Genomic DNA, 8,414 nt, shown 5'->3' on the forward strand with positions numbered 1-8,414 from the left:
TACCCTGCATGGGAGAGAGCCTGAGACCGGCCATGGAAATAAAATTACCTCACATTATGCAGCCATTCTAATTGGATCTCAGCAGCTGCAGCAACTGGGCTCCAATTAACATGACACTAGGCGGGAGATGGGGAAAATACAATTAGGGTGGGGGGGGATCAGGTGTGAGCTGCTTGGGACACAGAGACAGTTACCCGACATTGTGTGTAGGCCAAGCCCAGGCCTATCTTGGCCAGTGATCGCAACATCCTCTCCTGCCTCCACCCGCTCTCCCCTTGTCAAGTTGAGTGATTGTAGCAGCAGGGTAAGAAGGAGGCAGGAGGCTTTGCAGCCTATTCTGCATGACAAAGGGTAGTATCCAGAGGGGTCCTACCCAGAGAGATCGGGTGCCAGAGCTCACAGCTGCATTGTTGTGTGGCAATCTAACTGCCAAAGCAGAAGTGCAGAGGTGGCTTGTGGGAGCCCGGTCAAATGACATTGTAGTTGGGGAAGTGACTGCCTATGTAGAAGGGAGGGGGGTAGTGAGTTTAACTCCATGGAAGTTGCCCTGAATGAGTAGAAATTGGACAGGAACAAATTTGGGCTGCTATTTCTTTCCCTCCTTCTACAAAGAAAGAAGCAAACCACGAAGGAGTTAAAGCTTCCAGAATATTCTTTCCGCGGTAATTAATGAACATGATGGAATCCAGGCAAATTAGTCTGCCTGAGTTTGAGTGTTTGAAAATGTCTACTCTAAGGCATGCAGGGCAGCTGGGGAAGAAGGATGTTCCTCGTTTATTTACTTTGGCACATTTGAGAAGATGAATTCTCCTCTCATCTTTCCCATTTTTTTTAAAGTGGTTGCTTGCTGATTGGTCAAAGAGAAAATGGGTGCCTTTAAAAGGCTATTGGCAGCCCTTGGCCATAAAACTGACCTACAGGTGCTGGCCATGAATAGTGTTGGCTACCCAGAAGGATCTTCTGTGGGGTTAAAAAAAAAAATCAAGATGACAATTGCAGCAGTGTAGCTGAAGCACCAACTCTTTCTGCTTGTGTGTTGATAGACTTACAAAGGGGGTGGGGCTTCAATCATGCTGCTGCGACCGCCATCTTAATTTGCCAGTAGCCCAAGCTTCCCCATCTGGTGCCTTCCAGACCTGTGAGATTACAACTGCACATAACAATTTCTCAGACACACCTGCTAACAGAAGAATAGACTAAAATGGAGGAAAGGATTAAATGGGCAGTTTAAATAAGGGCAATTCAACCCCTTCACATGTCCAGTAGCAATTTGTCAAAAGTGCCCCATAGTCCAGTGCCTCAAGAAGAGGCAGGTTTGAAAAGAAAGGCTCTATTCCCAGGAGCAGATGCAGCTGCTTTAAAGAGCTGTAGGCAGGGATAACCTATGTGCTTCTATATATTCTAAGGCAGGGGTGTCAAACTGGCAGCCCGTGGGCCGGATGCATCATGCACAGGCCACACCCATCCCAGTTCTGCGAATGGGAAAAACGTACAGAAATGTCAGGTGATGGCAACGTGATGCGGCAAATTTGACACCCGTGTTCTGAGGCATATATTTCAGAGGGAATCCAAAGCTTTACACATTCTGTGTTGTCTCATTCAAACTATGACACTTTGAAATCCCAGCCTTGTATCTAGTGGAGATTGTGCTTCACTCCAGTTTGACCTTCAGAGCCAAACTGGACTATTTTTTGAAGATGGAATAGAAGGGGACACAGCAACCAAATCCGAACTTTTGGGTAAGTCCCATTAAACCTACCTCAACCTTTTTCTTGTAAGGATATAGGATCATATATACACAACGTGTGATTTAACCAATCCAAAAGCATCAGCTTTTTTTTTAATATAGTGAATTGCCTTGCTCAAATCTTTGGATGACAAAATCAATTAGTCACCAGTGCTGCCATTGGCCGAGACACGCGCACACACATACACGCAAACACACAGGTTTATATGTATGGGGAAATATTACAAACGTACAATTCATCCATAGATGCATATCAATAATAGCTTGTCCTTTTCAACAATAGGCAACCCCCTCCCCATAAAAAGCCCAGCTTTTACATTTGTTCGTGTCTTTGAGATTATTTTTGCGAAGCTGTTACTTCATGCCATTTCATTTCGTTTAGTTTCATTTGACTGACTTTACTACATCATTGATCGGGTGAAGATACTTAGAACTTTTGAAATGCCAAAGAAAAGGTACCCCATCAATTTATGGGTCAATGCATCAATATTAGTGTGTATGTGCATACGTGCTGTGGGCATGGCTAGGGAATATTGTGGCCTTTTCTTTAATTTTATTGACCCCCTTCCTTGCACAGCACCATCATTTTTGCTGTGTGCCAAATCAGCATCCCTTTACAGGCTACAGCTGGGCCTCAATGGGAGTGAGAGTATCTGTAGGTCTGCCCCCTTTTCCCTAGGGAACTAAATCCCCCCCTACCCTTATTGGTCTCTGCTTCCTTCATTGGTGGATGATTCTTCTTGTCCCACCTCCCTTGTCTCTTCTGTTGTTTCTGGACAAGAGACTAATCACTGCAACTAACTCAAAGGGGAAGGGAAGCGGGTTTTGTCTTCCTTAGAGCACAGCATCCCAGGACTGGTCCTGTTTGGTGGGTTTGAATTTCACATGGGCTGAATGGTGTTGAGGTTTCCATCTTGCCGCACCCAAGGGAATGCAGGGGTGGAGGATAGGAGGGAGGGAAGCACAACAAGGCCTGTTGACAAACTGTCGGTTGACAGATGGGTCCCTGGACACGCTGAGGAGGTGCCAGAGGAATACAATGTGCAGCAGTGCATCTAGTAGCGAGTTGGGAGCATGTGCACTCAAAGGGGAAACTGCCAGCCATGTCCGATTGGGTTGGCTGGCTCAGAGTCACAAAGTCAGTGTTTCGGGCGTGCGTGCCCCTGTGGCTTGGGAAAGGAAGGGTTCAAAACGGGCACAAACATGCATGCCCCTATTCTGCATCTGTGTGCAGAAAGGGGCCCCAGCTCAAAGGATATCCCGCACTCTCTTAGAAGAATGAGCTGTAGAAAACGTTCTGATGATCTGTGGGTGCAAAAAGAAAAAAAGAGAAAAGAGAAGCATGTGGAACAGGGGTTTGCAGAGAAAGTATAAAGGAGGAGAAAATAAGGGAGCGACATTTATTCCAGCATGTGTAGACATCCGGCGTAATTTTTGAGTTCAAATATGTGCATTAACAGCACTAAATTGTATAAGCATCTGTAGATCTTTTTTCCCCAGCCTGGTGTTTCCCAAAGCTCCCCACTTGCTTCAACCCTTTGCCGATTGGAGAGAAGGATTGTCATGCCCCTGTTAGAATCTGACTCCGAGGGAGAGGAGAAACAGATGACAGGGCGTGGGAGTGTGGCTCCAGAGGTTATGGAGGAAACTGGGGAAGGGCACAGGCCGGCTGGGCATTCAGAGGAAGACCCAGGCCCATCCCCTCTTCATCCTAGGGCACGCAGGGAGGAGTGGATAAGGGAGAAATGGGAATGGCATGGTCTATGGGGGAGGAAAGGGCCCTGATCCCCTTCATGGGCTGCTGCTGGGAGGACTGTTTAAAAGGACAAACTGCACATGGCCCAGTGCTGGAAGCAAAGCATGAAATAATTCTGGTCTGTCAGTTCTTATCTGAGTTCTGGCATCCTTCCAAGTGTGTGTTTTTCGATATCTGTGGATGTCTTCAAGCCCTTATCCTGCCTGGTCTCCTTAGTTGCTTCAGTGTGGTTTGTGTTGCTTTTTCTATTTATAATTTATATGTATTTTGAGTTTGAATGGAATTTCTTCCTTTTCACAACTGTTTGTGAGGGAGTTTTTTCTCCAGTCAATGATAATTGGACCTTGGAGGCCAAGTTGAAAGAATTAAAGGGACTTCACCTATTTTTGTGACTTTGTTGCTTTTGTATCCCACCCTGGATCATCACAAGGATCTTGAAATTATGGTTAAAATTAGGCCACGATAAGAGGGCAATCCTTAAAAATGTGAACATGTACCATGATTCCCTGAAGCTGAGAGGCTTGAACAATCCTTAACATGCTGGTTTTCTCTGTCGGGAGAATTGCCTTTCCCCCAGTTCCCTAAATAGGACTGTACAGGGAGTCCTCAACTTACAACCACAATTAAGCCCAAAATATAGGTTGCTAAGTAAGAAATTTGTTAAGCGGGTTTTGCCCCATTTTACGACTTGTTAAATGAATCACTGACGTTGTTAAATTAGTAACATGGTCGTTAAGTGGATCTGGCTTCCCTATTGACTTCCCTTGTCAGAAGGTTGCGAAAGGTGATCACATGTCCCTGGGACACCACAGCCGTCATAAATGTGAGTCAGTTGTCAAGCATCTGAATGTAGATCATGTGACCATGAGGGTGCTGCAATAGTCAGTGTTGTTGTAACTTTGAACGGTTACTAACTGAGCTGTTGTAAGTCTATTGTAAGATGATTAGGGGACTGGAGACTGAAACTTATGAAGAACGGTTGCAGGAACTGGGCTTGGCTAGTCTAGTGAAGGGAAGGACCAGGGGAGACATGATAGCGGTCTTCCAATATTTGAGGGGCTGCCACAGGGAGGGAATCAAGCTATTTTCCAAGGCACCTGAAGGCCAGACAAGGAATAATGGATGGAAACTGAACAAGGAGAGATTCAACCTGGAAATAAGGAGACATTTTCTGACAGTGAGACCAATCAACCAATGGAACAGAAGTTGCCTTCGGAAGTTGTGGGAGCTTCATCACTGGTGGCTTTCAAGAAGAGACTGGACTGCCATTTGGTAGAAATGGGGTAGGGTCTCCTGCTTGGGTGGCGGGGGGGGTTGGACTAGATGACCTACAAGGTCCCTTCCAACTCTGCTAACCTGTTAAAGTCAAGGACTGCCTGTAACTAACGAAACATATGGCTTATTTCAGCACATTGCCCTTGCAGTCGGCACCCCTTTTAGTAGAACAGCAGCTTTCCAGGGATGACCATGGTCTTTTTTTGTGACCCTCCCCCCTAAACTTGCCTTAGAGTAGAGAGAGATCCCATCATGGGCAAGAGTTCAGACTTGCCAACCCGGGCATGCTGTAGGCACTGCTAGGATTCTGGGGAAACGATCCCTCTTCTAGGCATAGAAAAGAGCTTAAGATCAGAGCCCAGGGGAGATGTTTGAAAACGTGGCCAAGCAGCCCGAAAAGTAAAGTTCTGCTTGACTGAAAGCTCCCCAGAGGGTAGGAAGAGTGCGGGGGGGACATTCGTCTCTGGACTCTGACAGATGTAAGGACTCTCGACAATAGGATTAGCCTGTGGCACGTGGACTCTCCCCCCACCACCCCCACGCTGCTTTGAAAGGAGGACAATAGGCTGTCATCTCCCCGCTTGGTTCACCAGAGGTCATGCTTAGAAGCTGGGCTCACAGGAGGTCAGTGTAGCAAAGGGCAGCTCACTCTTTAGCCTCAGATGCTTGCTTGTTCCTTTCACGCACCACGCCCTGTCCAGGATAAAACTAGAGCAGAGTAACCCACAGAAAAGGCCACAGAGGAATAGCCCCTTTCCTGCAACGATCACCTTTTCAGTGGCTGCTTTCTCGCCTGCCTTGGGGTCCTGTTCTCGAAATGAAAGCCACCATCTGAACCTGTTGGAAAGCACCATCTGTCTGGGGGAGGGGTGGCAAGCAAGTGCCCCGACTGGCAGATTGATGGGTTGCAATCTGTTCTCTCCACACACACAAACACACACACACACACACACACACACACACATGACATCCCGATCTGGAGACAGAACATAAGCCCCCATCGGCTAATGAATTAATTAGTATTGCTGGTAATCCCAGATCCTCCAAGGCAAGATGGGGGCAAGGCATCATGGCTGTTTGCATGGTGCTGGCATGTGGCAGAAGAAGGAGGCCCGTGCAGTTGGGAGACCAAACCAGTAATTACACTCAGCAGGAGCCCAAGCAAATCTGACTGAAGCTGGAAGGGAGGTTCCTGGCAATTACCGCCCACCCGCTACCTATTTTCCTGATGCTAGTCAGCCATCAAGTTTTTTCAGCTCAAGCAGTTATGACAAGTGGAGCCCTTTGTATTGCAATCTACCTGCTCCAAAAGATACAGCACAGCTCTATCTAAGAGCAGCAAGCGGAAGGGAGGGAGGGAGGGAGGGAGGGAGGGAGGGAGGAAGGAAGGAAGGAAGGAAGGAAGGAAGGAAGGAAGGAAGGAAGGAAGGAAGGAAGGAAGGAAGGAAGGAAGGAAGGAAGGAAGGAAGGAAGGCTAAAATGGGGACTTAATCCCTACATGCATTCAGGACAAAGAGCATTGATGGTGGCTTTTGTTGTTGTTATCTGCCCTCCTTGCAAGTTCTGTGCAACCTTCCCAATACAAGTTGTGTTTGTCTCTTGACCTGGTTCAGTTTATAGCAAGTCAGTCGTGATACCATGTGAGGTACAGAATAAAGCCATGTACAAAAAGCTGAGAACTTTATACAAGACTGAGTCATAAAACATTAAAATTTTAGAAAAGCGCTAACTTTAAAAACCACAGATGAACCATGAATATAATTCCTCTTCTCTCCCCACCTCCCAATGCATATTTCTTTTACTGGATTCCCTCTTGTCAGCCTACTTTTTGCCTACCAAATAACCAACAATACTGTGGCAGCACGCCATATGTTTACTGTTAGTAATATTCACAGGGGCAAGAATAAGGACATCTGTTGTTCAGTCTTCAGCACTACCTTCAGTAATTCAAGGTTTGGGGGTTTGCCTTACTTTTTTAAAAAGCATGTATCTGGTCCTCATGAAAATATTAAAACTCTGTACATAATGATTGTTTTTTTTATTTAAAAAAATCAAAGTAATATCTCTAGTGTTTAACAGATGGAATTTTCTTATTCTACTTTGTTTTTTCATGATCAGTCAGAACAAAACAAATTATGATATTATAGGAGCAAGTTAGACATATTTAGAATTTAGAATAACAGAGGTGGAAAGTCACTTGGATGATTTGCTTAATCTATAACAATTGCAGAATTTATCTTTTCATGATACTGAATTTATCCTGTTAGAAAAAAAAATAAGGGCAGAACAACATGATTCTCCAAGAGACTTTCTTTGATACACATCTACTTTTCCTTAAATATTTTTTCATTTTTAAAAAATAAAGATAGTCCTCATTTAGTAATCGCCATTTGGACTGGCAACTGGGTTGTTAAGCAAAGGAGTCACTAAGTGAAGCCACAATTGTGCTTATTATCTTACTTAAGCTTTCTTTTGCTTTACAGACCTGCGAAAGTCAGAAGTGTGAGGATTGGTTGTAAAATTATTTTTTAATCACTGTTGTAAATGTCACTGGTCACAAAATAAGGCAGTCACTAAATCAGGGCTACTTGTAGTGAATGGAAAGTTGACATGCTACAAAGTAATATATCAACCTCAAGCATCATCCCTAAAGCTCCATGGGCATTATTAGAATTTGGTGACAACAGACATGGCTAATAAAAACCGTGTCCTATTTCCCAGGAAGATAAGAAAAGTTGGAATGATAAGGAGCATTGTTGGATAAGTAGAGAACACGACAGGAATAGGGAAGCTCATCAGCCTGTTTTCTGGTAAATGAGCCTTTGTAGACAGCCATAATTTACATAATTTACATAATTTTGTAGACAGCTATAAGTCACAGTAAGGCACACAAAATCCCAAATGTGTAGAGCTTGCTTGATGATCTTGTCCTGCCAATATTGGTGTCTCTTTTAAGTGTGATCCTTAGCAGATAGGAGTCCAACTCAATTTAAGATAGTCCCCCATCTGGATGGCCTACTTATACTGGACAACTGGCAATTTTTTTAAGCTATTTTGATTGGAAATACTGGGAGATATTCTACCATATTCAAGGTCCTGTTTTGGAGCACAATCTGGAAGTTATATTCAAGTATATCTAACTAACCCATGAATATTGATAGGGCTGACTAATGGCTTTCTACAAAATCACAGGGCCATTGAGTGTTCAGGGGGGAGAAAATTTATTTATTTAATTAATTTATTGGGTTTATGTCATTCCAATTTCATCCAGAGTTTATTCCTTCCTTCTTTCTTTCCTTCCTTTCCTTCTGGATGTCATTTTAAGAATGTAAACCATGGCAAATGTGAAATAAATTTCTGGCCAAGAATGTTGTGAGTTTGTGACCTCATTTTAAGTTGCTAAACCAGTGGTCCTACTGATGTTATTGAATTACAACTGTCAATGGCCCCAGTCAAGATACTGATTGTGAGGGATGAGGGGAAATGCAGTTCAGTAATATATGGAAGGGCATGGGTTTTTCAGCCCTGGTCTATCTAGCGCATGCACACTCATTTGATATACTATAACTGCCCCAAACTGAACCTGAAGCTGTCATTTTTAAACTTTAATAAGTGCATCTGACCTCTATGCTGGAG

This window comes from Notechis scutatus, chromosome 2 (assembly GCF_049901735.1).
Source record: "Notechis scutatus isolate UNSWTSFEM ecotype Mainland chromosome 2, rNotScu1.2, whole genome shotgun sequence".
NCBI classification, from domain to species: domain Eukaryota; kingdom Metazoa; phylum Chordata; class Lepidosauria; order Squamata; family Elapidae; genus Notechis; species Notechis scutatus.